This window comes from Dipodomys ordii, unplaced genomic scaffold, assembly GCF_000151885.1.
Source record: "Dipodomys ordii isolate 6190 unplaced genomic scaffold, Dord_2.0 Scaffold222, whole genome shotgun sequence".
Lineage (NCBI taxonomy): Eukaryota > Metazoa > Chordata > Mammalia > Rodentia > Heteromyidae > Dipodomys > Dipodomys ordii.
This window is the reverse complement of record NW_012267438.1, coordinates 475,303-483,230: the sequence shown is the minus strand read 5'-3', so window position 1 is coordinate 483,230 and position 7,928 is coordinate 475,303. Positions and strand designations below refer to the sequence as shown.

The 7,928-nt window shown below is 45.0% G+C and overlaps 1 pseudogene; it reads left to right on the top strand.

Annotated features, from left to right (window-relative positions):
- The first annotated feature begins 2,359 nt into the window (after positions 1 to 2,359).
- Positions 2,360 to 6,922, top strand: LOC106000537 (annotated as a pseudogene).
- The last annotated feature ends 1,006 nt before the right edge of the window (positions 6,923 to 7,928 follow it).

Below are 7,928 nucleotides of genomic sequence, written 5' to 3'. Positions count from 1 at the left end.
TTATCTACAATTAACCACCAGAAAACCGGAAGTGGTGTTGTAGATCAAGTGGTACTTTAACTGAAGAGCTCAGGGACAGTTCCCAGGCCCAGAGTTCAAGCCGTATGACTGACCAAAAAACAACAAAATAACTTGGTATAGATTTATATATGAAGCTGGAGATGTAAGTTGGAAATGAGTCCATGAAAGCAACTTTGGGGGAGGGAGTGTCAGTCAAGCCATTTCTATATTGGGCCATATACCCAAATGCACCACTAACAATTCCAAATGTATGGACTCTACAGGTTATCGCCTGATACTCTGCACATTTTGCCCTCAAAGTCAGAGGAAATCAACACACAACAAAGGACAGGCATGCTGGAATTGCTCCATAGGTGTGGGATCCTGTATAGCTGACAGTCAAAGGACAAAACACAAAGTCACACTGAAGCTCCTTTCTAGAAAACTGACATAATGTCAGTCTAAAGGAATTGATTGAATTAAGAGACATACATGTGTGACGCTCAGTGTTGAGGTGCTTGCCTAGGTTATGGGAAACCCTGAAACACAATAGACTTTTATGTCACCAAAAATAATTTAAACACAAACATAACTGCTGGGCACAAGTGGCTCACACCTGTAATCCTAGCTAACCAGGAGGCTGAGCTCAGAGGATCATGGTTCAAAGCCCACCCAAGCAGGAAAGTCTATGACATTCTTATTTCCAATGAACCACCAAAATACTAGAAGTGGCACTGTAGAGTGCTAGTACTGAGTGAAACAGCTCTGAGACAGCGCTCAAGCCCTAAGTTCAAGCCCCAGGACTGACAAATTAATTACCAACTTTTTCCACACATCCCTCAGCCCCCTACCCCACAGGCACTGAAAAGCCCATGACCAAAAGTGGAGCTGAAAGTGCAGGGAATACTCAGAGGCTGGGGTAGGGGCCTAGGGTCACTAAAGTTGTTCTAACAGGCACCAACTTACCAAGCAGGAAGGGATAGGCTGCACTTCCTCACTTGCCTTCACCCCCTTCTCCAGGCCCCAGGACTAACATGACAGTATAGCTAAAAACTCAATGCAGACTTGAAGAAACACCAGCGGCCTGGGCAAGGTATGAGTTCATGAGAGCAAGCTCTGATGTGGTCCATGCCACATGGGTCCATACACCATAAACTTATATTCACGTTTCCAGGCTCTCCACATTTTATTATGACATTGTGTGTTTTCTTCTCAAAGTACCCACAGTGAGAGGAAAACAACATGCATCAAAGTCTGGATAAAAAGGGCCAGTGCTAAGAGTTGAAGTGCTTGCCTAGCTTGTGGGAGGCCATGGAGCACAATACCACTAGAATTCACCAAAAAGAAACAGAATACTTTTGTATGCCTAATAAAATGCGTATCATACCTGTATGATGCGAACAAAACTTTTTTTGTGCTGGTCCTGGGGCTTGGACTCAGGGCCTATTATTAGGGACAAAGAGCCTCAAGGATATTTCAATCTGGGATGGGTTCAAACTGCAATCCTCAGATCTCCACCTCCTGAGTAGCTGGGAAATCAGGCTGGAACCACTGGGACCTGGCGAACCACTGGGACCTGGCAAACACATTTTCCACAGACCCCTCACACCCTAATCCTCTATATTCTCCAAAGCCAGATCCAGAACTTGCCATTCCAAGCTTCTGAACTCGTCCCATTTTCTCATTACAGCACCTGAAGTCAATGGAAGTCTCTATAGAACAAAGGATCAGCATCCTGCAGCCTCTCCGCTGCTGAGTGGGATCTAGAGTACGGCTGAGAAGAAAAAGGAAAAGCCATCTATACCAGCTGTCTGCTCCCACCTTCTGCTACCCTCCCCCCAGTCCTAATGAGACAGATCTCAGGCCAGGCCTGAGGCAGTGATGGTTTACTTGTAATAATGCTACAAGTGAGAGATTCCTCCAGGCACAAAGATAACAAAGGATTTTTATTGGTGGGTCTGCAACTGCCCTGTCCTGAGCTCTGTTAGAACTAGGAGCAACTGCAACCTGCAAGGGGCAGACTTTCGTTTTTTTTTCTTTTCCCATCTTTCCAACGGGTGTCAGCTTTCTGCAGGCCCCTCAGCTCCCCACCACCCTCTTCAGCTGTCTGCTGGCCTCTCTGGTTCTCAATTGCCATGCTGGTTTCAGAAGCCCCTTCCCATGCCCATCAGCCTAGCCCCTCAGGCTTCAGAAGCCCCTTTGCCACCTGGTCCTCAGCTGAGTTCTGCCAGCCTCTGCACCTGCCCCCCATCAAGACATAGCTTTCTGGGTCTAAGTCTCCTTTCTGGCGCCTCTCCCTGTGCTTTTTCTTCTCTCTACACCCAGAATTAGGCCCTGCTATATGGTGGACCAACCCACTATGAGGCAGCCACACCCCTTATCCCCCTATGCACAAGCGGTACCACTTTTCCGGTGGCCTGCCCACCACTTTATCCGCAGCCACAGCCCAACCTCCTGTCCGGTAGCCTGCCGTCTACCCGGGGGTATGTCCCCTTATCCAGAAGCCCTGCTGGCCTATTCAGTGACCCTCCCTCTGTGCAGGTGGCACCACCCCCCTATGTGGTAACCCTGTGCCCATCTCGAGGCCCAGTCCCCTATCCAGTGGCCTGCCCCAAAGCCACCCACTGCCTCACCCCTGTGACACCTCCCTGCCCACAGGGTAGAGAGGTGGGGCATGGCTGTGACATCAGCTCAGTGGGTCCTGTGGTTCTCACCAACTGTGACCTGCCTTGGAAATGGCACAGTGTAAAGACGCCTGCCCAATTTGAGGGAGACCCAGGGTCGCACCACCCCTTCACATCCTCACTCCAGACAGAATTCCTTCTGGATAAGACATAGAGGCTGGATAGTGAACATCCCACAGTTCCCCACCCCAGGCCTCCCTGAGGACATGGCAGAGCACACTGAACACTGAACAGACTGCGAGCAGACTCGGATCTGAGCCATCCAGGACCGGGAACGTGAGATCTGCCCTAGACTCGGATCCCGAGTCTGCCTGGACTGGAAACTGGCCTGGACATGAAGCAGGCCTGAACAGTGAGCATGGTCCCACTCGAAGCAGAACCCAAGCAGGATCAGAGAAGGCATGGGCCTCAAAGGGGACTCAGACTCAAATGGGGCCCAGGAACAGGTCTGGACCTGGAGCAGGTGCAGACTTGGAGCAGGCCCAACTCAAGCAGGCCCAAACTGGTCCGTGGATGCCGGTCCATAGAGGCTGGTCAGGGAAGACTGTTCTGGGGAGGCCTGTCCCGGGGGGAGCCAGTCGGGAGAGGCCAGTCCCAGGGAGGCCAGTCTGGGGAGGCCGGTCGGGGAGACCAGACAGGGACTGGAACTGGTGCCCTGGTGCAGGGCCATCGCCTACAGAGGCCCATCACAAAAGGGAGGTGAGGCAGTTGGGACAGTTGGCCTTGCCAGGCTCTGCCCTTTGAGGGAGGCAGGAGATTGGACAGAAGAGGCCTGGGAGGAGCTGGAGCTGGGCCAGGAGTGACCAGGGAGCTGTGCCTGGGGCTGGGGCCCTTTAAGGGGGGCAGGTCGGTGGTGGTGCATACCTTGGGGGTTATGGGGCTCTGCAGGACTCAGGACCATCCCAGATTGCACCCATCACCAGCCACACTGCAGCAGTCCAGACCCCAGGACCATGGACTGCTGGTGCCCCACCCCCAGCTAGCTCCCACCCCCCACACCTTCCCTACTCCTGCCCCCCCTCCCTGCAGAGCTCCTTTCCTCCTCCTAGCCTGTAGCTGCAAGTACTTCCTTTTGCCCAGGACACAGAAAAACTTGAAGCCCCGAGGAAGTGTTCTAATGCCTCAGCGCCCTGAGACAGACTGGCCTCTGTCTGGGCCTGCTCCAAACTTCAGTGCCATGAACCCCAGAGCAGTCTCGTCAGTGTCAGCTCAAGCCAGCAGTCAGGGCCAGCAATGATCTGCTGGATGCAAAGAAGGAGATGGGACCTCAGAGGAGCCACAAGGTCAACAGGGAGATAGAGGCTGCTGACAGAGGCAGGGACATTGTAACGGGTTGTGTTTCCAAAGTTCATATATGGATGTTCTCATCACCTGGTACCTATGAATGTGGAAATGAGCTCTTGGTAGATCAACTCCAGTTCCTGTTGTTACTGTGCCCAAAAAAGAGGGAAATTGGGTCCCAAAATGCACACAGGAATGATCCTCTGTAGAGAATTTCCTCTGCTCTCACAGGATCAGAAGCTGAGAGAAGACCTAGAACACATCTTGCCTTGTACCTCCTGAGGGAATGTGGCCCAGAAGACACTGATTCCATACTGCTGGACTGCAGAGCTGTGAACACAGATCTCTAAACCACAAAGAATGCAGTGGTGTATCGGAGCCACACTAGGAAAATAACACACAAATGTTCTGCTCTTTCCTATACACACACACACACACACACACACACACACACACACACACACACACACACACACATACATGAATTTTTTTCGGTCATGGTGCCTGAACTCTGGGCCTGGGCACTGCAACTCAGCTCTGCATCTCAAGGTTGGCACTCTACCATGTGGACCACAGCATCACTTCCAGATTTTCTGCTTATGTGATGCTGAGGAATCGAACCCAGTGCCTCATGCATGCAAGGCAATCACTCTACCACTAAGCCACCTTCCCTGCCCTCAAACATCATTCTTAACATAAAACCATCATATGTAAACCAATAATAGTTTAAAAATAACATAAAAAGAGCTGGATCACAAGGATCATACATACTTTCCACTATCATTTGCAATATTTAATGACTATCATGACAAAACCACCAGAATTTAGATACTCTGTATGTGCAAGATTGTTATATACTCTGAAGATCAAGCCTCTATTACCAGTTTGCTAAAAAAGAAATTTGTGTTTTCTGATTAAAAAATGAAGCAGACGTAATTCATCTCTAGAAGTCTACCTTAGCTTATAAAATGTTTTTTATTTAGAATAGTAAAAATGGAAAAAGAGAAAATAAATCATCATGAAAATAAACAGATGCAGAAAATTCACTGGACTTCTCCGACCACTTTAACCAACTTGAACAGTTAAAAACACATGTACCCCTCATTCTCACTGGTATTCAAAATCTCTGGTTAGGCATTTCTGAAGATGAGGAACAAGCTGAAAAGAGCAAAGAGTGGTATCAATTGCAAAAAAAAAATGGTTCCAAGCAAATTGCTTCTTTGGGCTGCTGAAAATAAGTACATTTTTTTTTTTACTTTAAGAAGGCACAGACAATTATATAGTAGGAGAGCCATCGGTTTTATAGCTAGCAGATCTTTTCCCCAACCCATCCCCAACCCCCATTTGAACCATGTGTTTAGGCTTACACAATTTTTAAACCTCTAGTTTCTTGTCCTTGAAGTTGCCATCACAATATTTGCCTGTTTATTCAGGTTAATGAGAATCAAATGAAGCAAAGTACAAAAAAAGCACATTTTAGGGTATCTTAATATTATTTAAGGTTAATTAAAAACCTCATAATCAGTTGTCTTATCATGTATTTTTAAATCCTTTATATTTCATATCAGTTATAGCTAATTATTATCTTCTAGTTAAGTATCATTTAAGATAGGGAGGATGTTAACACTAAATACCAGTCCTCATATATCCCTACAAGGAAAATAAAAGCATTTTACATTTTGTAGACCTTTTGAATGTGCACTGCAATGTACTAGAAGGTCATAGATCAAGCTAAAAACCACTTCCTAAAACATGTTTATAAAGTTGAATTTCAAAGGAACTGAGTCCTTTAATCCCTGAATTTTCTTGTTCTTATTTTATTCTTCTGCTAAGAGAAGTGCCATGTATACTGGTATAATAATCCTTTCATAAAACATGAATCACTTTTTTGTAGAAGAAATGATTAAATATAGTTATACTCTGATTATTTCTCCCTGGACAAAATTTTGGGAAATAGGCCCTAATTGAACCTTAAATAAATATATGGGTTGATATTAGATAATCACATTCAAAAATAACCAACACATGTTCATTATGAAATTACTTGTCCTCTTCTCCAAATACAGAAGTCATAAATTGTTTTTATTTTAAAGCCATCTGGTAACCAATTTGGGGGGTTTGGTTTGTTTATTTTTACTTGACTCTAAAGCCCCAAGTCGGGCTAGGAAAGTAGCTCAGTGGTAGACTGCTTGCCTTGCATGCTTGAGGCCCTGGGTTCAATTCCTCAGCACCACAGAAGCAGAAAAAGCTGGAAGTGGCACTGTGGCTCAAGTGGTAGAGTGCTAGCCTTGAGATGAAGAGCTGAGGGACATCACCCAGGCCCAGAGTTCAGGCCCCATAACCAGAAAAAATAGACACAGGTCAGTTTAATTTTCTTTTTTGCTTGGAGTTCAATTATAAACATGCATATATATATGTGTGTGTGTGTGTGTGTGTGTGTGTGTGTGTGTGTGTGTGTATGTGTGTATGTATATATGTATCTTTCTTTCTCAGCTTACTATAGTGCAGAGACTACTTTCTGAAAAGCCCACTCATGTGAATACTAGGTATGATGATGAGTATACCCCTCTTCATCAGGAAGCTTAGAGTAGACACTTAGACATTATTGGTGAGTTGGTGGCTCTAGTGGCAGATATTCATTCAATAACCGTGGATGGCTGGACGGCCCTGCAGAGTGCTTATAAGTGGAATAACACCAGAGTGGCTTCTTTCTTACTTCATCATGATGCAGATATCAATGCCCAAACAAAAGGCTTCTTGACCCCCTTGCATCTTGCTGCTGGGAATAAAGATAGCAGAGATACTCTGGATCTCCTTCTGATGAACCATATTATATCAAACCAGGTCTGAAGAACAACTTGGAAGAAACTGCATTTAATATTGCCAGAAGGACAAGCATGTATCACTATCTCTTTGAAGTTGTGGAAAGCAGTGCAAATTCTTCTCTGAAGTCTTAATGGTTTGGTTAATGTTCTTAAATTTCAAAAATGCTACTCCATCCTTTGTGTCGCATACAAAATATTTTCACAATACAAAGTAGACATCAGTGTCTTACTGTAAAAATTCATGGGTTCTCATAGTATTCTTCCAAGTGATTTGCCTGACTTTGATGTCAAAATGTATTCAAGAGTTGTTTGGAAACATCTTCAATTATTTCTATAGTGTTTTTGATTTTTTTGATTAGAAATAATTTTAACTTGTCTGTTGAACTGAGTATTACAGGAACTAATGATATTTCTGGTGTTGATCTGAAAAAAGTTTATTTTAAAATAATATTCCTTGTTTTTAATTATTGTGAAGATACCATACAGAGGGGTTCCAATTACATGGACAAGATAATGAGTACAATTATTTTATTTTTATTATTTTTTATTGTGAAAATACTGTACAGAGGGGTTATAATTACATGGGCAAGGTAATGAGTACACTTCTTTTTTTTTGTTGTTGTTTTTAATGTACTAAATGAATTTTTTTTAAATTTTATTTTATTTTATTTGTGAACATACTGTACAGAGGGGTTACAATTGCATGGGCAGGATAATGCGTACATTTCTTACCAAGCATTGCAGCCTCCTCCTTTGTTTACCCTTCCCATCCCTTCCCAGCCTCCCCCCTCCCCGCATCCCAATCCTTCTCCTCCCCCCCTCCCCCCCACCCCCCCACCCCCACCCCCTTCCCGCACCGACGTTGTAAAACTCGTTTTGGACATGACAACTTGTACTTCTCATTGTTGCATCAGATCCACCTGTATCCTTAAATAACTGGTTTTTCCCCATCTCCTCCACAAGTTATACTGACATCAAATATAGTGAAAGCAGGGGTTATACTGTGGGGGAGGGACATACAAAGCAACAAAGAGATAATCTTATAAATGCGTTAGGAACACATGTATGAAAGAAAAAACATTAAAATACATATCTAAGGGTTCATTTTCCTGACATCACATTATCTGACCTTTTCCGC